Here is a 25,332-nt window from a genome sequence, read left to right as displayed (position 1 = left end):
ATCAGATAAAGCAAAATAATATTATATATCAGCTTCGGCACTATATCGGCTGCCTTAATTTTCTGCTTAGCGCTGTATAACGGCTGCTATAATCGCTGATATATAGTACAATTAATTTAGATTAAAGAAAGAAATGTTTATTCACAAAAAGAAACTTATGACTTTAATGCCTATAGATAAAAATATAATTATTAATGATGAATGGTTGACATACATGTGGAACATTTCCATCATCTATTACGAAATTATTTTGAATATACACCTGTTGAAACATGGCGAATACAATGTCTCGAAACAATACAACCTATACTGATAAATAAAAAAACATATACAAATATTACACAGTTCATCTGATCCATGATGGACATTGGATATGTAGTTACTATGATACTAAAAATATTTTTATATATGATTCATTAAATGGTACAAAATTATATATACATCATGAACAATTCTTAAAAAGATTATTTCCAACATATAACTTTGAAAAAAATAGTGCAGTTAAGTTTCCTGTTGTGCAACGTCAACCAAATAACAATGATTGCGGTTTTCGCAATAGCTTTTGCAGTTTTCATTGTTATTTAATATTAAACCAGAAAAGGTAAAATATAATCATAGTTTAATGCGCTTACATTTGTTAAAAATTTTAGAAACTAATATAATTGAACATTTTCCTCAAGATTCATAATGCTGTAATAAAAATGTTGCCATTAGCAATAATTAAAGACAAAGAAGCTAGAGCAGCTTATATGCGTTCAATACGTCAAAGTGAAAAAAAAGTATATTACCAAAGATAAAGAATGTTTGGAAAGTAAACGTGCTAAAAAGCGGCGTCAATACAATGAAAATCTAGAAAATAATCGTATTAAAAAGCGCTGCCTATATAATAAAAATCTAATAGATAATCTTGCTAAAAAACGATGTCGATATCAAGAAAATGTTGAACATAATCATATTAAAGATCGACAATATGCAAACAATCGTTTAAAAATATGTGAACAAAATGCATGCGTTATGTTATAAATAAATACAATCTGAACAATATAAACAAAAAGTTTTAGATCCTAATAAAAATGGCTCTAATAATAATAATAAGCGATATTATCTAAAAAAACTGCTGCTCTGTAGTTGCATTAAAAAAACTTGTACAAAAAATTATTAAACGATATGAAAAATTTAGATCCAAAAATTTTATAAAAATTTCTGGTAATTTAGAAACATTTACAAAAAATATTGCAAATAAATTTAATATTAAAGAAGATATTAAAAAACATTTACAAGCCGAGAAAATCGTATGTTGGAGCATGTACATCAGAAATAATTACGTTCGTAGTATGTACAAAGTATTAACTATACTTAAAAAAAAAATCAGAGGTATATTTAACTTTGATTAATAAATGTTCTACAATTGAAGAAAAATTATATGCATTATGTGGAATGTCTAGACATACGACTTCATCAGAAAATTATTTTATAGAATCTACATATGAAAAAATAATTTTACCGAAATCATTAATAATAAATACAGAAGGATAAGTCGTAAATGTGTTACCTTTAATAGCAGCACGAGCGAAAAAGTCGTGATTGTGCGATACATCATGTAAAATTAATGAGATTTTAATTGATAAATATCAAAAAATTCTTGAAAATATAAATATATGCACTTTAAAAAATATATCAAAATTAATACAATGTATTCATAATTGTACATCTATCATAGAAACTTCAGGTAAAAGATTGGGTCATCCATATAGATGTTATATCAATTTAACTAATTGTAAAGCAATGTTTCTGCCAATTCAACTATTATCTCCGCATTTTCCACAAATAAGATATATTAGATGCTTAATATATAGACTTACACATTTTTATCGAAGAATGTTAGAACTTGATACGGCATTAATTAGCGCTGATTTAGATATAAATTATTACTTGAGTTGAATAAAATTATTACTTCAGCACAGGAAAAAACAAATACATATAAGTATCAAAATTCTGACACTGTTTTGAGTGAAGACAATATTATTTCTAAATATTATAATGCATTTAAAGCGTTCACTGAACGTTCAATAGATACGCCACAATATGTTTGCGTATCATGTGAGAGACTTTGCTATAAAAGAAATATTTCTGAAGTTAGTAAAGTTCAATCAAAAATAGATATTCCAGCATGAAGAGATTTAATAGTATATGTTAAACACAAAAGTATTAATCCATAGTATATATGCAATTATTGTTACCGAAAATTTCATCAAAGTTTATTACCTGCTTATTGCATTATGAATAATCTTATGGCAGATAATGTACCTGAAGTGATATCTTCTTTGAACACATTCGAAAAAATTCTTATACAGAGAGCTAAAGCATTTCAAACGATCCTTAAAATGGGAACTGTTATGAATAAAAAATTGCCTCACAAACAAATGATACCAAAAGTAAAAGGAAGAACATTTCATTTGCCACTTCTTTTACAAGAAACGTTAAACAAATTATGTTCCAATACTAATACATTAAATATAAATCATGAATTATATGTCTTAGTTAGAAGTATTCCCATAAAATCGAAAATTATTTGGGAAGAATTGGTGAATACTGAGAAAGTATTTGACGCTTTGAAATGGTTAAAAAGTAATAATTTGTTATATTCTCATTTATTTTACCAAAAGTATATATAACGAATTACAATTGAAAAAATTAGACAATCCGGAATTTTACTTAGAAGAAGTAGAAACTGATACAGTAAATAATCGTGAATTATTACATAATTCAAAATCTGAAATTCAAAAAAAAGAAAATGTAGAATCTATAACGGAAGATCAACATAAAGCAAACACAGATAATGTTAACACAGATTACTGATGAAATTAATGAATATTATGACCAATATATTATATATCCTTTATACAAAAAAAGAATTAATAAAAGCGCAACAGCTTTGTATCAGATGTTAAAAATTCAAGAATTGCCCTTAGATAATCGTGAAAAATATTTAGATTTATTATGTTTTCCAGATTTATATCTTTTTGGCATGAATGGACAACATGAAACCAGATCGGTTAAACTTAATGAACATGAATTTATTAAATGTCGCTTGATATCAAAACACTCTCAATATATAATAGATTAAATCAACTTATTTTATTTATTAAATAATGCAAATATTCGTCAACTAAGTCATGGAATTTATCATAAAATGAATGTAACTAATCCTAACGTCTTCGTTATACAGCTGAAGAATATTTAGAAGCAATGTCAAAAGAACTTTTGGAATTTAATTTGAGTACAATATTTTCTGCTTTGAGAAATACAGAATAATATTGGAAAATCGAGAAGTGATTTAAATTGCATGATACAATATTATGATCCTGCAACTTGGTTTTTAACACTAAGTGCGAGCGAATGATTGTGGGAAGATTTAGGCGAGTATCTTCGAATAATAAATAAAGAAAGCAATTTTCCTACATCATTATCTATTAGTCCACTTGATGTTACAGATCCAGTATCAACATCAAGATTTCTGGATAATAAGTTCATACAATAAGTTCCAATGCTTGATTTTATTTGTTCAAAAGATCATCCGATCGGAGAGGTTGCGCATTATTTTTGGCGACGAGAATATCAAGGAAGAGGAATACATTTTCATATATCAATTTGGAAAAAATGCGCCGATTTTTGGGGAATCTTCTAATGAAGACATTTCAAAATTTATTTTACAATATATAAGTTGTAAAATACCAAATAAAAATATTTCTTCGTTATTGTACAGACGTGTTAATACACATCAACAATGTGCATAATAATTATTGTCTCCGTTCTAAGAAAGTGGGACGCAAAGTTATTCGTAAATGTCGTTTTGGATTTCCTCGTTCTGTGACAGAAACATTACAAATACGAGATGTCGTAAGTTCCATAGCAGGTAGACAACAATTAAAATCCAGAAGTAGACTATATGATCCCAGAACGAATGAAGAAATTAACATTAATGATTACAATCCTGTTCTTCTTACTGCGTGGGAAGGAAATTGGATATTCAATTTATTGATGAATGGATATTCAATTTATTGGTGAAAAGTCGTGTCTTCTAACCTGGTACATTACTAAATATATGAATAAAGCGGGAAAATGTGAGTTGTCTGAACCTATTCTTAACTACAAAAATAATAAAAATAAATCATTAGCAAGTTGTCTTTGAAATATTGCTATGCGATTTACGAATAATAGAGAATGCAGCGCTCTTGAAGCTGCCGATACATTATTAGGTATTCCTTTATATGGAACTTATCGAAATACAACTATTAAATGGTTAGATGTTAATCAGATACGATCTAGAAAAGTTGTAAGGATATTAAAATTCTTGACAATGAATCTATGGATATATTTTGTCCGTCTGTAGATAGATGATCATTATCCAAATAGACCAGAAGAATTGGAACATACATCTCTTTATGAATTTGTGCAATGATATGATATCACAAAAACTAAACCAAAATAAAGATATTGATACTACCATAAGATAGGAAGAAATTATTATCTTAAACGACGGTAACGTAAACATTTAGTTAATCATTACAGATATGATGTTCATACACAGCCAGAAAAATATTTCTTTGCACTATTACTTATGTTTCCATGGCGGAAACTAAATAATTTTAAAAATGGATGTGACACCTACAAAGAATCATTTCACAGAATTAAATTACATCTTGTAGAAGCATTACAATATCACGAAAAATTAGAAGAATTGAAAACGGCATTTAAAACTGCAAAACAATTAGTTCAGAAATAACTAGATAATGAATTGCAAAAACAACAAGATGCATTTCAAGCTAATTCAGAAAATGCAATAGGTGTACAAAACATAAAGGCGAGTGAAGCCATACAGGACTTTAAAGATCTTGGAGCTAAAATTAAAGAAGAGGATGTTTCTGAAATGATAATAAAATTAAACACGGATCAAAAGAAAGTATTTGATAGAGTTATTAGCACTATTAAATTAAATAAATCAGTATTATGAGTAAATCAGTATTATGAGTATTATCAGTATTATATCAGTATATTATCAGTATTATATGTTAGGTGAAGGTGGTACTGGAAAAAGTTTTCTAATTAAGACTATTAAATGTTGGATAAAATAAAATCTTAATAAAGAAAAGGTGCTGTAGCAGCACCTACAAGTATTGCAGCATTTAATATAGACGATTTGACAATTCACAGATTGTTCCAATTACCTGAACATGGTCATATTCCTAAAAATATAAACAATTATCTGATCATGTATTGAAAGTTTTACAAGCGGATTTAAATGATGTTATACTTTTTATAATAGAAATATCAATAATATCTAATTTAATTTTAATGTATGTAATTTTAATGTATGTAATACATCTTCGATTATCTGAAATATATGACACTACTGAATGTAATGATGGCTGATTTAATAGAAAACATATTCTTTTATTTGGAGATCTTCTTCAATTACCTCCTGTACACGAAGATTTTGTTTTTGTTCATTTATCGAAAGAAAAAAATTGATAAATATATTGGCACTTTAGGAACCATTAATTTGTGGCCTACATTATTTGAATATGATGAATTGACAATTAATATGCGATAGCAAGGAGATATGGCTTATCGTGAATTATTATCGCATATTCGTATTGACGTATATTTATTGACAAATTCAGATCATGAGATTCTTCAAAATAGAAAAATATCCTTTACGAATACTTCTTTTAATTCAAGATTGGATGAAATATGTAATTTTATTATCAATTTTATTATCAACCAGTTGACACTGTGTGTTTTTTCCTATTTGTCATATGTGTGATATTTTAAACACTGCAATATTGAATCGTATTAATTCAAAAGAAGTATTATTAATTGCTGAAGACACGATAAATTGTATTCCATATATAAAAAAGAAAGTATTGAAAGTATTATCGAAAAATGATGAAGATGATACTAAAACATCTGGACTTTCGAAACAAATTATTATTAAAATTGGAGCAAAAGTAATGATAAGACGTAATATTGATGCTAGTTTGGGACTGGTAAATGGTACAATCGCGAAAGTAATATCAATTGTTCAAGATATAAATATTGAATATGTAGAAAAGAACTTTTCAACTCAAATTTTTATTACCTACAGATTCAGAATACTTGAAAAAGTCAGTGTTAAATTTCAAGTGATGGATAGAGCTTATCAGAAAACAATTTTCATTATCATTAAGTTATGGAATCACTATTCATAAAAGCCAAGGATTAAGTTTACAAAATGTTATTATGGATATTGGTAATTTTGTATTTAATGCAGGACAAGTTTATGTTGTTTTGTCACGAGTAACATCTAGAGAAGGTTTGTATTTAATTAATTACGATCCCTCATCTATAAAAACTAGTGAAGATGTAATTATTGAATATAATAATCGATTAAAACAAACGTAAATCAGAAGCGAAATTGATTACTATTTCAAAACAAAAATATACTAAAATAAAAAATACTTTATGGTCAAAAGTTATTTCTTCTGTTCAAGAATCATATGAAACGGTTCAAAAAAATACTGTTGGATAATACATGGGTTTCAAAATAAGGATAAAATTTCATCTTACGCAAATACAGTTTTGCAATGTCTTTTGCATTTAAATGTTATTAGAAAACAAATTTTTGAGTGTGATAAAAATTAAATGTTTTAGATACATTAATGAATCGATATGAAAACGGAATATCTGATTTGAATACATTTACAGTACGATAAGATTTAGGAGATAATTTTTCTAGCTGTATAAAACAAGATGCATCTGAATTTCTCATAGCTATCTGTGAAAAATATGATTATATTAAAAATTTAGTTAAGCATCAAATACGTTCCACTATACGGTGCAAAACTTGTGATAATACAATTGTTATTACTAATGATAATATTCTTATTTCAATTCCCATTACTAATTTAAAGAAAGACAGTTACGATCTTAATGATTTATTAAATATTACTTTTTCGAGGTGGTATCACTCTCATGACCTATGTAAAAATTGTACAGGGAAAGATACAATATTAAAAAAAAAATTAACATTAACACGAGAAATACTTATCATTTATTTACAATTATTTTCAGAACAAAATGGTAAATTAATAAAAATAGATCAATTTAATTTGAGTGCAGTACCAACAACTACAATATCAATAAGGGGACAATTTTATAAAGTAATGAATGCCATTTTTCATCATGGATCATCTATTGAAAATAGTCATTATACAAGTATATGTAGAGATGAAACGTCTAATGAATGGATAGACATTTGGATGATGCGCAAATTAACAAGAAAAAATAGCCTAGAAGAGCAAAAAATGTGTATATTTTTTTTTAAAAAAGATTATTAAAAAATAATGGTTGAATACTGATTGTTTTTTCTAGTATATATAAATATAATAATAAAATGTTAAAGTAATAAATATGCTAAATAATAAATACTATTTGTTACTAAAAAAATGAGTGATATCCTAATAAAATTACCTTTTAAAAAAAGTAAAAAATAATGCCAAGTTCACGCGCCTGTTTTCTTATTTATGTAAAAGAAAGAATTTTATACAAAAATTTCCATCTACAAAAGTCTTTTTAATAATAAATTTCATATTGGTACAAAAGATGTGATATGAAGAACTGGCGCCAACTTCTAATTTAATAAAATAAAAAGAGATTTACATTGAAATACATTTTATTTCTACAAAAAACATGATATCAAAAATTGGCACAAACTTTTAATTATATGAAGTAGAAAAGAAACTTTGCAAAGGAAAAAAGATGTTATCAATCCAAAATTAATGTCAATGTGTAGTTGCCAAAAAAATTTTATTGAATTGTACTTGTGTTTATATAAAAATACAATATAAAAGAAAATCTGATGTGTAAGAAAAAAAAACGACGTACAAAAACTTAGCGCGTCCGGATGGCATTAAAACTACTTTTAATAATAATGAATTATGTGACAGAAAAATAGAAAACAGTTTGAATTAAAATTTAATACATTAAATACTCAAATACATTAAAAAAGCAGTTCAGTATATAAATAGTTAAGAAATATAACTATACAAACAATTAGAAAGTAATTTAATTAAGTAAAAAATTTAAATAAATACATAAGAATATTCCAGCAGCAATGTAGCAACAAATATAGAGTTTCATATAGAGTTTCAATATAGAGTTTCAATATAGTATTTCAACAAACATTTCAGTTTGAAAAATTTATTAAGATCTGAATTTATATATACTTTAAAACGGACGTTTTCTTCGCCAGTAAGTAAATTGTTTATTATTTTGTATGCGGATACGCTCGGGTAGGTCGGGTTTGGAGATGCGAAAGACGGCAAAGGCGAATATATTGATATTAATTATTTATTTAAATATATCTTAGAGTTGATTAAAGCGCAGATATTTATACCGAGGTTTATAATTTGGTTTAGCACGTGATTATTTATAGCGGTGAATTATTCGTAGAATATTTTTCCATTACTTCATATAGTGTGAATTAATAAAAATGTCATCTGAAACTGTCATTTGAAAGAACTTGTCATTTATAAATTTTATCAAAATATAATTTTATATAAAAATTATGTTTTATGTGCATGAATTTCATGAGGTTTGACGAATGGATACATTTGATCTTTTTACATCTTAAGTTTTATAACATGTCAAGATATTGAATTTTTTAATTAACATCACATATTTCTTTTAGTACTACATTGTAGCTAATAAAAAGATGAGTTCAATGATTTACAATAAAGTGAAGATCTCGAGTTGATCTTAAATCTCTCTTGTTTTAATTATCTTCTAAATATCCTTCCTCCTCTTCTTTCTGCTCTTATTCTTCTTTTTCTTCTTTCTTCTCTCCCTTCTCTTCTTTTTTTCCGCTTCCTTTTCCTCTCTTTCTCCTCCTCCTCCTTTTTCTCCTTCTTCTTCTTCTTCTCCTCCTTCTTCTTCTTCTTCGATATAAGTTTAGAGTCTGTTCTACCTCACTTTCATATGCTTATGATGCACACGTAGGTTATTACACAGGCGTGAAACCTATATGTTAAATATTCGAAAATGCTAATACAAAAACGATCAGCTAGAGTGAAAAATATATTACGAACAAAGCCATAAAGCTAAAAAATGTACCTAATGGTGTTAACAGTTTGTTGTCATACCTAGTCATAGTTATATCTAGATATATTAAGTTAGTCCGCATGACAACAATAAATTCGAGAAGTCTTTCGAAAGATTGCGGAAGTGCAAGACAGTAAAAGTTGCGACCAATCTTTCGAAAGACGACGGAAACGCATCGCACGAAATGATTATGAAAGGTTTGATCAGTGAATTCCTTAATCGCGGGCAGCTGAAAAAGGTTGGGCCCCGCCGTGACGCACATCCTCCCAAATAAGAAGGGAGGATGTGCGTCACGGCGGGGCCCGACCACGAACCAGTCGTAAAAACTCGTAATTATTTTGCGAAAAAATATCACCTCAGCCAGGAATCGAACCTGGATCTCCTGCTTACCGGGCAGGCGTCTTATCCTTTCAACTACCGAGGCATGTGATGATATTTATCGCAAATAACTTGTTTAGAATAACACGTCAACAATACAATAATACATATATATATATATATATATATATATATATATATATATATATATATATTACAATATACATATATACATGTATTCTTTCGAATCCCCACGACCGGTACTCCAGAGAGAACTGTGCGCGATATCGATTGACCAATACTGCGCAATCAAACAACGAACGCTGATCAATATTATATGATCAGTTACCCGAGCATGGGAAAACAGAATCAAAAACAGGAATCATTCGGAGTCATACAGAATATTAAGCGAAGTGATTATTCGTCGCGATTCGGTCACAGTATCGAGAATCTGTCGCTAAATTCACGCGAGCCGTGATAACCGAATCTCAAGTATCATACCCAAGTATCATAACTCGGTGGCTTCTCGAGCATCGTGAGTCGCGCCGAGCCGCCGAGGACACTTGAAACCGTGTGTGAAAAATATTGTAAATCAACAATTAAGTGTAATATTGAATAATTATCAGAATAAACTTATTAGTTTAACAAAAAGTGAGTGAAAGTGATTTAGCACAGAAGCTTTCAGTCAATGATCCTGCTCGGAGTTCCAACTCCTTAGGCTTGGCCCGACTTTCCCTAATACGTTCGTAACCCCGGTACAACAATCCGGGGTACAAGTTTAACTTTGGATAAAGTTTGAAAGAATGTAAAAATCAAGTTAAGTTTAAAAAAAAAAATAAAGCTTTCCGCTAATATACTCGAGTCGGTCGTAAATCAGGACGGATCAGGAACAGGTCGATCGAACTCGGATTTTGGGGTTGACTCCGCCGGGGATAATTTTGCCGAATGATCCGCGAATTTCACCGAACGAGCTCGGCGATTCTATGTATCTATTCGATGGCGCGATCGGTAGCAGGGCCCGCGGCGATTGCCAAAGCACTGATTGTTATTACATACATGCGCATGTCCAAATTATAGCATCCGTTGGTCGACGCAAATTTGTTTGGTGGGATTACTAAGGATCGCCATGTCGATACCTCGACAGATGGTCGGTCGGAAAAAATCTTTTATGTCGATCTAATTACGGGAGGAGGGGGGGGGGGTGATTCGGGCGTATTGTTACAGTTATTATATAATATTTTATTTAGTGATATTATATTCATATTATGTAATTATAATAGTGTTTAAACGAGATAATGTTAATTAACATATATAGTTTTACATTACATATAGTATATACATGTTATATTCGGTATTAATATGACATTACTAGATATCTGAGTTTGCTAAGATTATACGGAATGATTCAGAACAACCGTTTGTCTTTAAAATGTCATAGTTCTGTGTTCATTTTTATCAAAACAATTTTTTCTCTATCAAATTTTTATCAGAAGTTTAGTTTTTGAATTGTAAGGGAAAACAGTTCGCGAATTACAGGTCGCGTACTGAAGACAAGCGGGAGTGGTGCAACTCACCGTCTGACGCAGCAATTGCATATGCGTACATATATATATATGTACGCGCGCACACGCGTGATATGTAAGAACGTGCACGCATATTAAAATAATTTTGGAATAATAAAAATCCGAAAATTTGTTAAAGGCATGTACATAAATTCCCAATTTTTTTATATTTCAAAAAATTATTGAACGTGATTCTACTTTAAAGAAGTAAAAGAGTATCTGCAAAAATGTGAAGTATATAATTTCTGTTATATATTATAAATTATATTTATTACATATATTTATTCCTTTTTCTAAGTATGTTTGTATTTCAAATATATAATATGATATCAATATGATATGGACTAATTACAGAATGACACATCAATACTTGCGACGAGTACTCCACGTAATCGGACAATGAATTGCACTGCTCCTGCTAAACTTCTGTACGCGTACCCGTAATTCGTGAACTGTTTTCTCTTATAATTGAAAACTAAGCTTCTGATAAAAATTTGGTACAGGAAAAGTCGTTTTAGAATCGACTCAAGAACATAACATTTAAGGACAAACAGTTGCTCTGAATCACCCTGCATATACATATATTAAGAATCTTCAATTTTGATTTTATTTTCAGGAAATCGATCTTTTTTCTTCAAAAATCGACTCTTTTTAATTCGTTTCTGTTCAATTTTTGTACAAATTAATTCTGTTAACGAGAAATCGAATTCTAATTCGTCGTACGTAGAGAATTCTGTAACTGGCCCATATCATATTGATATATTATATATTTGAAATACAAACTTACTTAGAAAAAAGAATAAATATATGTAATAAATATAATTTATAATATATAACAGAAATTATATATTTCACATTTCTGCAGATACCACTCTTTTATTCCTTTAAAGTGGAATCGCGTTCAATAATTTTTTGAAATATAAAAAAATTGAGAATTTATGTTAAATACATATACATTTAATAAATTTTCGGATTTTTATTATTCCAAAATTATTTTAATTTATTAAGTTATTATATTCCAATAATAATAATTATTATAGTAAAATTATGTCTTTACGTCATAATAATACCGAATTTTTATGTCCCAAAATAATTTTCTATATTGAAATTATTGTGTAGCATACAATTTTACATTATCGAATTATTATTACATATATATATGTTCATATATACATGTTATGTCCGGGAGATTTCACGAATTCTTCTCTTTTGAGAAAGATAACGGTTGCTCGGAAAATAAAGCGCCTAGAGCGATCTAGAAAGATCCTGAACAAATATACAAAAATTCCTCTCGAGACATGTCTCGCCATCAAAAAAATAATTCTTTGTGGAAGACTTGAAGCTTTGTTGGCCGAAAGATTTATAACATACTAATAAAATTTGAAATATTAACAAAATCAAATTTCTGACGCAGAGAAACGCGTCGGGATCGTTCGAGGGCGACACTCCCCAAACTGGTGGAGGAACTAAGGAAATGCCAATCAAGAAGAAACGATTAACGGTCGTTGGCAGGCACACTAATGGATAATTGAGGATGTGGAATGGCGGATGAAATTTTCACTAACTAATTCCGTCATTCGCTAGGAAATCCGGAAACATAAAGACAATCACAATCCACAGAACACCGCTCCCCTCTTTCCTCTATACTCGCAATTTTTTTAAACTATCATTCAACAACCAACACAGAAATTCATCAGGCCTTCAGATATTCCCACTCTTCTGAAACCCTTTATAAACCGCGACTTGGAGCGGATCGCTCTCTCTTCTCTTCATTCCACACCTCCATGGACGAGATCCTTCGAAGCGGTTGACGAAATACATTTTCCGTACTGTTAGAATCTGTGCGCGAAATTTCAATTCCGTTGTGATTCACGATCCAGCCAAGCCATCACAGCTCTCATCCATCACCTGCGCCCCGCCACAACAAAAGTAAGTTTGTCTCTATCATTCTTTTCCGCGGTTGACTGGTTGTTTGGTTCGCAATCTTAACCTATTGTTTCTTTAAATCACCCCCACATTCCAAATTGGCAAGCCGCCGATAGAGAACTGAATCGGTGAAGCTGTATTTCCTTTTTTATTCTTATTAAATCATTGAGTTGACCCGAATTATTCAATTTATTTTAAAAAATCTTGACCTACTCTCAAGTACCTGAAGGTCGCACGAGGTCCATCCCTGGTTGAAGAGATTCAGTTCTCTAACCTAAAAACGGACCGCGCTAGCGCAGGTAAGGGTTATAGCGTCACCGACGTTGACCCGTTCCCTGTGCTTTTAGAGTGCGTTCGACTCGCGGATCGATCCCACAACGTCGATCTGGGAAAGCAAACACAGTTACGTACGTCCATCCGAGTTCCCCCTCCTGACCAAAGGTATTATCTCTTCTTTCGAACCTCGGACGTAACACACACATAATAATAATATTACTATGTATGCAATAATATTACTTATTGAGTTATTATATCCCAATAATAATTCTTTGAATTAAAATTATGTCTCAACATTATAATTCAAAATTTATATGTCTGCATAACAATCTAATAAATTAAAATTGTCTAAATGTTTGACAAGCTTTTATAGTTTCCAATAATATAAAAAAAATTTTGTTTAGTAAAGATGTTAAAAAATTAATAGTAAGTCATAAGTACGATTATTTATCAACGAATTAAAAGTACATCGCAACATAATAATAATTCCATGAATTTTAATTATGTTGAAGCATAATATAAATTCAGAATTATTATTGAGACATAATATAATTCAAATTCATTAATAAAAATCATAATCCTTTTTTAGACGAATGCATTTAAAAATTTTTATATTAGATATAATTTCTTTTATATTATTGGTAACGGCTTGTCATAGTACATATAATTCATGTTTTTTGTTTGCTTTTGACCGACGTAACCTGATGTGCCTCATGGGATAGCTTGATCGGATTTTGTGTGCATGTGTGCGTGCGTGCGTGCGTGCGTGCGTGCGTGCGTGCGTGGGTGTGTGTGTGGGTGGGTACAGGTGTGTGAAAAATATCCGTTATAGATGCCTCTTACAGATATAACGTCTCTCATAGACATGATGTCTTTAAAGAACTCACATCTTTCTTTATTAGTAATATTTTTTATGAACATATGGTATTCCTTACACGCCCAAATATGCTGTTTTTTATAATGACTCTAATAATACTTTTTGACAAATCGTTTTATTTTCTAAGCAAAAATAAATTTTACGCTTTATTTTTTTCTATTTTTACTTCATATAATATTTTTTAATAGAAACATTCCTTCTATGAAGAAAATTTCTGTGATATATCGATAAGTAGGTCGACTGAGGTACCGATACTATAGACCCTAAGGATCATGGCGATTCGATAATCGTGTGTGTAAGAGTCGAGTTGCTGCTGAACCGTCACAGAGTTGTGATATTCATTGTATTGTCAGTGTACTCAAATACACACACACACACACACACACACACACACACACACACACACACACACACACACACACACACACACACACACACACACATACACACGCGCGCGCGCACACACACACACACACACACACACACATATGTGTATAGTACAAGGTGTCTCAATCAATACCCTAATACATAACAATTATGGCAACGAGGAAATAACGAATGCACAGTGCAATAATAGTTAAAATAATCGTGTTGAAAGTTAAAAGTATTAAAGCTAAGATAAATGGAAAAATCTTAAAATTGCAGTAAACAGCAACTGAAGAAAAAATTAATTGGATAAAGGCCAAAGAAAGAAAAGAAACCAAATGGAAGTACTACGAGGAAACTGTACGAGAGTGTCGTGGATCGATACACTGACAAAATTAATTGAAAAACTCAAACAGTTAGCTTCAACATACGGCAATTTGGTTTTCTCGGAAAACGATGGTATAGATATGTTACGGAGAGTATTGGTGCGACATGTACGAGAATGTAGAGCTCTAAATCAAGGTAACGAGAACGAGATAGGAAGAAAAGGAAAAAATATCAACACTGGGAAAGATACCAAGGAGAAGGCAACTCATACGATGACGAACAATAATAATTCGAAATTGGAATTCCAGCTGAGGAAAGACAATTGGGAAAGGTATATGGAGCGCTTGGAATTATTTCATAACGAATGATATAGAAGACAATGAAAAGGTGTTAGTGCTAACTAAACTAAGTGCAGAGGCATATAAATTAATGAAAGATCTAGGTGCGCCAGACAAAACTGCGACGAAAACGAACACACAACTTATGTAAAATTAATGACAGATCATTTGTCCGAAACTATCGGAAGCAATGGAGCAATGCAAGTTCCATCAAACGCAGCAAGCAGCGACAGAATCAATTGCAGAGTTCGCGGCAAGGTTAAAAAATCTATCGATAAATTGTAATTTTAAAGATCTAGCGATAGCATTACGAGATCAATTAGTATGTGAAATAAAAGACCACGCGAAAATATTATTATTTCGAGAAGAGGATCTGAAAAAGCTTATAAAATAGCCACTGCTTCGGAGGAAGCCAAAAAGAATGCTACTTCCATAGATAAATTGAATACAGCTACGACATCACAGACACAAGTTAATACGTACGATCCGTACAGCCTCGAATTTCAGAATCGGAATTTGGGGAAACGATGAAATAGTTACTGAGATAAACAAGGACAAGGAAAGACGAATTCGAACAACAATATGGGCCAAGGACTCTCGCAAGATACAATGACAAAAGGAAACTGCTGTTGCTATGGCAAGAAGAATCACTAGGCACGGAATTGTTTTCACCGGAATAAAACTTGTACAAATTGCAACAAGAAGGGTCATTTAGCTACGGTTTGCCAGAAGAAGAAGGGGGATGTTCAACACTTCCATTTTGAAGGAGAAAAGGACGAGGAGACATACGACTTTTTCAGCGTTGACTTAGGAGAGGAGAGTGAAGAATCTACATGCGGTAATATAGAAGTAAGCAGTGATAAAATAGTAGCGGAACCAATGTATTTAAATGTCACAATAAACGGGAAAAGCGTGAATATGAAAGTTGATACAGGCACATATGCATCGATAATATCGAAAAAAAATAAAGATAAGTTATTCCCATTCGTTAGACTTAGAGAGTTAAATAAATCATTAAACGCTTACGGAAAAACACCATTAAAGCACGAAAGAATCTTACAGGACCTAGTTATGAAATTGACGGTAAAGAAATTAACGCAGAGATGATAGTAATGTCAGGGAAGGGACCATTAGCAATAGAATCATAAATAAAATTGATATTAAGAATGTAAGGATTTTGTAAAGTAGTATCCAAGGTTATTCGGTCCAGACCCAGGAGTATATAATAAAGGCAGAAGTTAGTAATGAGAGAAAATGCGAAGCCAATAGCGTTAAAAGCACGAAGATTATCGTTCGCACTAAATGAGAAAGTTGAAAAGGAAATTAATAGACTAGTTAGACTGGGACATCTCGAGAAAATTGATGTTAGCAAGATGGGCGACACCAATAGTACCGATAATAAAAAGTGACGGATCAGTTAGGATATGCGGAAATTTCAAGTTAACGATAAATCCCTGGCTGGTGATAGATTGTCATCCCTTGCCATTAATAGATGAGATCTTTGTCGCGTTAAGAAACGTATTAACAAATAGATTTGGAACACGCCTATATACAAATTCCGGTAGAAGAAGATTCACGGAACTACTTAACGATAGTAATACACAAGAGGTTGTACAGATATACGAAAATGATGGAAGGTATAGTTTCGGGAGACTTTCAGCGAAAAATCGAACAATGTTTGGCGGGAATAAAAGGCGCGATTCCATATTTAGATAATATATTTTGTAGCATTCTGGAGCACAGAGAGCATCTTCAAACGTTGCATGAAGTATTCAAAACGTCTCGAAGATTGTGGCCTTAAGATATATAAAGGTATATAAATATAAAGAAATGCGATTTTTTTAAGGAAAGACTAGATATTCTCGGATTCGTGATTGATAAAAAAGGTTTGCATAAATCAATAACTAAAGTAAAAGCGATGATCGAGGCACCGAAACCAAAAGAGTTTAAACAATTGCAGTCTTTTATAGGACTAATTACGTATTACGCAAGATTCCTGCCTGATAGAGCAAAAATGCTAAAACCTCTATATGATTATATGAGGGAAAATAAATTCGTATAATCAGAAAGTTGTAATAGGGCATTCGAACGCATAAAAACTGAATTAACATCTTCAAGAGTGCTGCCACATTATGACCCGAAAGAGAAAATTATGTTAACATGCGTCAACGGATTGTCAGCAATTTTATCACATCAATACGCAGATGATAGTGAAAAACTGATAGCTTACGCGTCTAAAATCAATTTCAGAAAAGGAGTTACATCGAGCCCCAATCGATAAAGAGGCAAGTGCGATTGTATTTGGATTTAAAAAGTTCTACAATTACGTATATGGAAAAAATATTGTTCTAAGGACTAATTATAAATTGTTGATATTTATTTTTGGCCCAAAACAAGAAATTCCACTAACAATAACAAGTAGATTGCAGAGATGGAGCTCTTATTTTACTTATTTGTTATCCAGATTTTCATATAAAATAGAATATATACGATCAGAACAAAACGGTAATTGCGACGCATTCTCGAGACTTCCAATAAACGATAGGATGCCAGTGTTCGAAGAATGAGTTCACTGCGATAAACTATGTGCAAGAAAAGATTGAGATATTAAATGCGGTAGAAATTGCGAGAGAAACAAAACGTGATAAAATGTTAACTCAGATCAATAAATATAAGGGATAGGTGACCGAGAGACCTTAACGGAAGCGAGGAAAAATATTTTGCGAAACGAGATGAATTAACAATCGAAAAGGATTGCATAATGTGGGGATACAGAGTGGTTATTCCGGAAAGAATGAGAGAGAGCATATTGCGAGAGCTACATGCATCTCATATTGGGATTGTCAAAATGAAAATATTAGCGAGATCATACGTGGCCGAACATTGATAAAGACATAGAATTAATAACGGCGGCATGTACAGTTTGTGTGCAATAACAAAAGAAACCTGCGAATGTACCGTTAATAGCCTAGCCGTGGCCGCATGAACTCCGGAGCAGAATTCACAGTGACTTTCTAGGCCCTTTTTATGGGCATATGTTTATGCTAATAATAGATGCGCATTCTAAGTGGCCGCAGATTATTGATATGAATAACTTCACGCAAGTGCCGAGAATGATAGCGGAATTTAAGAAAATAATGGGAACGTTCGAACTACCATTCTGTTACTGATAATGGAACTCCATTTATGAGCGCTGAATTTAAAGAATTCATGAAGAGTAATGGTGTTAAGCAAAGTTTCTCAGCACCCACCCTCTGCCCCATTATCCCGTTTGTTTTTATTTGATTATCGAACGACAGAGCATTGTACGACAGGACGAACGTCAGCGTGGATGATATATAAACGAGAGCTGAGAATTGATTTACCCAACTGAGATTTGATTTATCCAAACCAGACGTAGCGGATACTATAGAGAATAAGCATATTGCGCAAATAGCGGGCCGCAAAGGACAGTGTAATGTTACATTTCAAATCGGTGAGGAAGTAATGGTCGATGATTATAGCGTGCGAAATAAGAACTTCGACGAGGAAGAGTAATAAAGCAACTATCACCAGTAACTTTTCAGATCGAAATTTCTTCTAACTGTATTTGAAGGCGACATGTAGATCAAATAATCAAATTTAGCGAGAACGACAAGATAAAAGACATAATAATAAGCGATAAAGAAGACACAGTAACCGAAAAGCAAATATGTTTGTGTCGCTCTGCGAGACTAAATGCGAAAATAAACAATTCGTAAAAGGGACGAAATTGTGATGTATCGATAAGTAAGTCGACTTACCGATATTATAAACTCTAAGGATCACGGCGATTCGATAATCGTGTATGTAAGAATCGAGTTGTCGCTGAACCGTCACAGAATTTAGACGTGGTATTCATTGTATTGTCAATGTACTTAAATATATATATATGTATAGTACAAGGTGTCTCAATCAATACTCCAATACATAAGTTTCTTTGCCAGTACCAGCGTTCATGTGAAACTACAAAAAAAATTTGTCGTGTTTATGGAGAGAATACTCTAACTAAACAGACAGCAGCGAATTGTTTTCGCCTATTTCGAAATGGAAATTTCGATGTCAAAGTTGCACATCGTTCTGGTCGGCCTATTGTAGAAAATGTCGATGAAATCTTTCAAAAAATTAAAGAAAATCGTCATGTGAGCACCTATGACATAGCTAAAAAGCTAAACATTAATCATAAAATCATTTTGTGGCATTTGTATAAGGCTGTAATACACAAAGAAGCTCGATATTTGGGTGTCACATGAGTTGAAAATTTAATGGATCAAATTTTCATTTGCAAATTGCTGCTGAAACGAAACGAAATTGAATCTTTTTTTAAAAGATTGAAAATGGGTGATGAAAAATGAATAACATATGATAGTAATGTCCGAAAAAGATCATGGCGAAACGAGGCATCACAAATAATCGCAAAGCCCAGATTGACACCATAGGATCATGCTGTATGTCTGGTGGGACTGTAAAGGAATCGTCCATTATGAACTGTTGTCGCCAGACAAGACGATTGATTCTGATCTTATCGTCAACAAGTAATGCGATTGAAGAATTCATTCAGAAAAAACTAGAATCAATAGAAAAAAACGTTGTCTTCGATCATGACAACGCTAGGCCAAACATATCTCTGATTCGACAAAAATTGAAAGAATTTATCTGGAAATTTTGATGCATCCACCGTATAATTTTGACCTTGCACCGTCCGATTACCATTTATTTCAGGCTTTGCAAAATTCACTTAATGGGGAAATTTTATTTCAAAAGAGCGAAAATCATTTATGTCGATTTTTTATCGAGAAATCGGAAGTTCTACACCGATGGAATAATAGCTCTACTCGAAAAATAGCAAAGGTCATCAATCAAAACGACAACGCATTTGTTTAATAAAAAGTTTATAAACAATTTAAAAAATATGTTTCAATTATGCTCCAACTTGTAAAAAAATTGTTTCCTTAACCCAATATTTGGTTAGATATACACTATCGGCTAAAAGTTTGGATACACTAAAACTTCAAAAAGATATTAAAACCAGATATTAAAACAAAAATTTTTCTTAATATAATTTTTGCTTAAATAATGAAATTACAATACGAAAACTGTAGATAATTCGAATAGAACAAACATAAGTTGAATTTAAATGGTTTGTAATACAAAACTTTTAAACTGCCTTTTTATAAAAAAATCCACCTTTTATTTTGATGACCATTTTTACAAGTCGAAACAATCTTTCTATTAATTTATTTATTGTATTTTGTTCTAGAAAGATCAAGCATTTTGTAATTGTCGCCATAACTCCCCAGCAGATGATGGACAGGAGATTCTAATTTTTCTGTCAAGCTTTTCCCATAGAAGCTGTATTGGGTTTAAATCGGGCGATTGAGGTAACCATAGTAATAATAATGCCATTAGCTTCTTTAGTCTTTAGTCTCTAAATATCCTCAGAAGAGGCGGGAACTATGCTTGGGATCATTGTCTTGTTATAAAACAAAGCCATGACCAATTAGTCTAACTTCGAAAGGTATCGCATTTCAAACGAGAATATTTTTATAATCCTCTTTCCTCATGATATCATCGACTTTTATCAAATCTCCGATGCCATGGCCTTCGATGCCACAAAAGCAGCGCCATACCACTATGGAATCACCTCCATGTTTAACTGTGGGCACTAAGCATTGCGGCGCATTTTTTCAGAGGTCTTTCATCTTACAAAAATTTGTCTATGAGACCCGAAAACTTCAAACTTGGATTCATCAGTCCAAAATACTTGTTTCCACTGCTCTATTGTCTAGTTTTGATATTAGAGAGCCCATTTGAGTCGTTTCTTTTTATTTATTGGACAGTAAAAGTTTTTTTATAACAACACGTCCTTTTAGACCAGCAGTTCTTAGCGTCTCTTCACAATCGTAAACAATACTGGATTTTTTCGAGCTCTATTGATATCTGCGCAAATTTCTAATGTTGTTAAGCGTCTATTCCGCTTGCTAATAATTATTATATGCTGATCTTCCTGTCAGGTGGTTTATTTCCGGGCGTCCTATGCGAGAATGGTCACGATGGGAGCCAGTATCTTTGAATCTGGCAATAGTTGATTGAACACCTTTCAATGAGACTTTCATTTTTTTGGCAATGAATCGATAAGACATGCCTTCATTATTTAAAGCAATAGTAGCACCTCGCATCTTTTTCAATAGGTATTTTTTTATATTTTCCCATTTTTTTAGATCAATATCAATATAAACACTTTAAAAAGAATTCCAATTGCTAGTAATAATGACACGTTTCAACTATACAGAATACTGAAAAATCCAATTCTAAATGCTTATTATGACATATTTTAAATATAAACAAAAACTAAAAAACCGAAACATAAACAGACCTTGAAATAAACATATATATATCTTATTGAACACAGAATTGCATACTTCTACAACTAATCTACAACTAATTACATACCTACTTTTGCAATATTTCTGAAAATTCTTTTCTTAAAAACGGGAAAATTGATTTTTTTCATATTAATTCAGACTTAACTAACTACTGAAAAACAAAAAAGTTTATTAAAAAGCGGTGGAATCTTGTTAAATAAAAATGAACGGTGTACATGCAAGTATATCCAAACTTTTGGCCGGCAGTGTAAATTTGATAATAATTTTATTGGACTATATATCAAAATTATTATAGACATTTAAATACGACAATATTACTGCAAAAATTTTTGCTTTCCTAATCAATTGGAACACTTTCATCATTTTTTTTATCTTTTTAGGATAAAAAAATAATCCTGTCCAACAAGGAAAGAGATGCGGGTAAGTACGTACCTGCTGATACTGATAGATAGATCTTTCTCACAGGAAGGAATGTTACTATTAAAATATATTATATAAAGTAAAAATTTAAAAAAAAATAAAGGAAGCATAAAATTTATTTTACTCTATTAAAAAATAAACAGTTTGTCATATAAAAACCTTATATCAAAAAACATTATGATTGTAAGAAACAGCAAGTCTGTAAGAGATAGCATGTCTATGAGATATATCAAATCTATAAGAGATTTTTTATGTATAAGAGATATTATGTTTGTAAGAGATATTATATATTATCTGGAACGAATATTTATTAACCATACGCACATGCACATACACATACACATACACGCACAGATGCATGCACACATAATATACATAATGTGCAAAATCCAACCAAGTAATTTCTTCGTGCATTTCGGGTTACGCAAATATCAGTACAGATTTGAAAAAATACTAGTTACTATGATAAACGTTGTCAATAACATAAAAAAACTTTTTGTAATATAAAAGTGTATTTGCTTAAAAAAGAATTATGATATGATGTAGTAAAAGAGCAAATGAGAATCAGCGCTGTTTACGATGCACAATTTACATTCTTTATTACAACTTAAAAATATAACATATGTTTCGACTCTAGTTTGAGTCATCTTCAGTGTATACAAAAATAAAAATAAGATACCGTGCTCATCCGACGTGCTCACTAACGTTAATTTCGCTAACTCAAATTATTATGATCGCACAATCATGTCCTTAAAGAAATAGAACAATTTTTAAGGGTTGTCAATTATCGAATGAACACGGCTTATACTAAACCAAGCACGCGCAGGAGTGCGGCGCAGTTCGCATCGAGCAGAGCACACCAACGCACACCAACAGCGCGTCCGCACGCCTTGAACTCCAAGCAGTGACTGAACGCGGTGACTCTACAAGTCAACAATTTGTCATCAAAACAAAGCCGAGGTTACAGCTTGCTCAAGACAGAAATGTATGCAATGTATGCGTGGTGCAAGAATTCAGTATCAGACTGTGAACTTAAACAATTATTCTATCTTTTAATAAAAAGTATCTCTGAGATCAGCCGTTTCTGCAAATTACGTTCACAGTTTAATACTGTCACATCGTTCCAGTCAAATTCATGATCGTAATCCAATCTATGTTCGATAATGACTGAATGTGTGTTCGTGTTCCTACGTATATGACTCTGGTGTTCATGCAGTCTCGTTTTTAATTGTCTCATTGTTTGTCCATACGCATCACAGCTGCTGCAGTAGATCTTGTACACTACATTCTTTTTGGAATGTGCCGATAGAGCGTCCTTATGAACCCTGATCATGCCTCTCACCTTATTCATACTGAAGTGCGCGGGTTTTGCGTTAAAATCATCGACAATTTTTTAAGTTTAGTCGTAATTCCCGGAACAAAGAGTAAAGTGAACCATTTTCCTTGTGATTGCACTGTTGCATTTGACATGCTTGATCTAATTTCTCGCCTGAATAAAGTTTTTAGTCTCGAATGGATATTATCAAAGATAAAGTTGAGAGGATAATCATTCATTAACAAAGTCATAATTATTAAATTCAAGTTTTTTTGGTGGTATTTCGGGTGAGACAGTAAGAACGCTCTGTCGGCAAGTCCAGCAATAATGTGTTTCTTTTTTGGGCGAGAGGGTGCTGGGAGTAAAAATTGAGATACCTTCCCGAGAATGTGGGTTTATGAAACCAATCAATCTCGACGTTCTTATTAACAACAAGGTCAAATCGAGAAAATTCAACTCGCTCCCCCCCCCCCCCACCTCAGCAGTAAATTGTAATCTAGGATGGTACGAGTTGAACCAAGAATCTCATCAATCAATCAGGGAAGGAATGGCCATTGCAATATCATCAACATATCTATTAAAAAATAGTAAATGTGCCCTAACATCCTCAAGCACACTCTTCTCTAAATATTTCTTAATATTAAATCAACTATAATCGGAGACAATGGGGAACCTATGTTCCAAAGGTTTGCTTATAGATTACATTGTCAAACGTAAAAAAAGTAAAATTTAGGACAAACGAAACTGCATCTAAAAATTCATCCTTAGGGATGTCGCAGGTCTTCGAAATGTAGATTCTTCTTATAGAAGAATTATGATTTTTATTAAGGGAGAATCTCATTTTTCGGGTTAAAAAAATCAAATTTTTAACGGAATCTTTTAATTTAATATCTTTAAGAATATCTCCATAAAATTTTGTATCAAAACTTCGTAAAATTTCAGGAGTTATACTTAACTGATCAAGTACCTGATCAAACGCAAGTATAAGTTTTTTAACGATCGACAGCTGTTCCAGTTTTGTTTTTAGCACAAAGATTAAGTTAGTCTAGGGACATTTGTGTTATTCAAGAGTGAAATTTTCAATAATCATTTAACTTCTGACGCACGCACGAAAATAAAGAACAATGAATCGCAAACATTCACGAAACACGTATGAATGTGTAGCAGACGAAAGAAAAGAAAATTAATGGGTAATATTCTTCTAAACTTGGGAAACGGATACTTCATTTGCAAATACATCAGCAGAAAAATTATCCAGTATTCAAGATGAGGAAACGCCAAAATATTTTGTACCGCGTGAGATCAATACCGCCTTGAAAGACCAACGCGACGGAGCCTTCAGGCTACGAAAGAGGCTGAACAAAACGAAAAAACGAACAGATGGCTCAAAATCAATTTTATGAAGATGAGGAATAATTGTTAGGATAGCAGAGTAACAAATATAAAATATAAGTACTTGATATACTTATATAAACTAATGTTATGTCCGGCGGACTTCACGATTCTTCTCTCTTTTCGGAGCGAACGGGCGAACTCCGATACAGCATAAAAAATATCATTCTGTAAACTAAGATAATTTTTACTTTAACTCCGTGGAGGCCAGTCTGCCGAACACGTGAATCTCAAACCGTTGAGGACTCGCTTTTCGAACTAACAAATAAACTATAAAACCCGATTGAATTGCAACTAAGCTAAGATAAGACTTGAGCCGCCGACCACCCATTCGGCCACAAATATTTAGATAATGCCGTATGTTGATAAAGGCTCAGGTCCACTATCTAACTATCATCCCTAAAAATTCTCTTTCGTACCAATCAGACTCTTTTTCCAAAATTCTGAACTATGATAGGCTAACTCCCCCCATATCCCTAATGACTTGCTAATTCCTATTCGTTAAAGATTCGCGAGATATTCTTAATTCCCGAATCGAAGCTCCATCCCAGCTTTTATCAAGATCCTCCCCGGAGGAAATGCACTTCGAAAACGCACTTCGCACTTATTCTTTGACCGATAGTTTTCACGCGCTCTGATCCGTTAGTTTTTTTCGAGCAATCTTAAATCC

At 31.9% G+C, this 25,332-nt stretch overlaps 3 pseudogenes; all 3 read left to right on the top strand.

Moving 5' to 3' along the window:
* Positions 1-201: 201 nt before the first annotated feature.
* LOC148935653 (uncharacterized) lies at positions 202-992 on the top strand (annotated as a pseudogene).
* LOC148935652 (uncharacterized) lies at positions 702-2,863 on the top strand (annotated as a pseudogene).
* A 587-nt stretch (positions 2,864-3,450) lies between these two features.
* On the top strand, positions 3,451-7,393 carry LOC148935651 (uncharacterized; annotated as a pseudogene).
* The last annotated feature ends 17,939 nt before the right edge of the window (positions 7,394-25,332 follow it).

This window comes from Pogonomyrmex barbatus, unplaced genomic scaffold (assembly GCF_055798465.1).
Source record: "Pogonomyrmex barbatus isolate J1 unplaced genomic scaffold, ASM5579846v1 scaffold4, whole genome shotgun sequence".
NCBI classification, from domain to species: Eukaryota; Metazoa; Arthropoda; class Insecta; order Hymenoptera; family Formicidae; genus Pogonomyrmex; species Pogonomyrmex barbatus.
Note: the sequence above shows the minus strand (reverse complement) of the source record. Positions and strands in the feature narration are given on the sequence as shown.